At 32.6% G+C, this 897-nt stretch overlaps 1 pseudogene; it reads left to right on the top strand.

Annotated features, from left to right (window-relative positions):
• Positions 1-473: 473 nt before the first annotated feature.
• LOC136039014 (5S ribosomal RNA) lies at positions 474-592 on the top strand (annotated as a pseudogene).
• Positions 593-897: the final 305 nt, after the last annotated feature.

The raw sequence follows: 897 nt of genomic DNA, 5'->3' as shown, positions 1-897 counted from the left end.
CAATCTATAGCATCCAACCACTCCCGGAATGGGAAAAGCTATGAAATTAAGGATACTGAATGTGAAAAGGAAAACTTTCACATTTATGTAGTAACAAAGAACACAAATTTACCGGAGGCTGGGGAGATATTTTCTTTAAAAATCCTTAAATTATACCACAACAAAATCTAAATATATATTTGAGGCTAAACTATTTTGTTACAATTAATAAAGTTTCAAAGACCCTCTAATTCGACTGATCTAAGCTAGCTTAGGAAGCCATAGGGTAGTCATCTCAAAGGTAGAAACAGTTTGGGGGGATTGTCATTTTTTCAAAAGGAATAAAGGTTTGTTTTTAAAAAAGAATTAATAAACGTATTTTGATTCTTTTTAAACATTTGTCTACTAAAAACCTTGGTTCATGACTCTAAAACTAGGCATTTTATTTCTTTTCAGTTTCTAGACCAACAATCATTTTGTTACAAAATATCTCAGCCAACGGCCATACCACGTTGAAAGTACCCAGTCTCGTCAGATCCTTGATATCACACAACGTCGGGCCCGGTCAGTACTTGGATGGGTGACCGCCTGGGAACACCGGGTGCTGTTGACTTCTTTTATATATTTATATATATATATATATATATATTATAATGATTTTTTTTTCAAAGTGAAATAATATTTTTGGTAACAAACTCGTTTCCTTATTCTAATAGTGCCAAACTGATTACATCTTTTATAAGAAAAAAGAAAAATAGAAGAGACTAAGTTGGACATCTCCTTGATTTCCATCTATCGGTAATAAATCAATGCCAATACTTCACTCACATTTATCCAAGCCAATAAATAAAGTCAAAAATTGTAACCAAAGTGACATTATAAGCCCCCAAGATATTTTACCTGACCATTTTGGCAATT

Source organism: Artemia franciscana, chromosome 18 (assembly GCF_032884065.1).
Source record: "Artemia franciscana chromosome 18, ASM3288406v1, whole genome shotgun sequence".
NCBI lineage: Eukaryota > Metazoa > Arthropoda > Branchiopoda > Anostraca > Artemiidae > Artemia > Artemia franciscana.
This window is presented reverse-complemented; position numbering and strand designations above follow the sequence as displayed.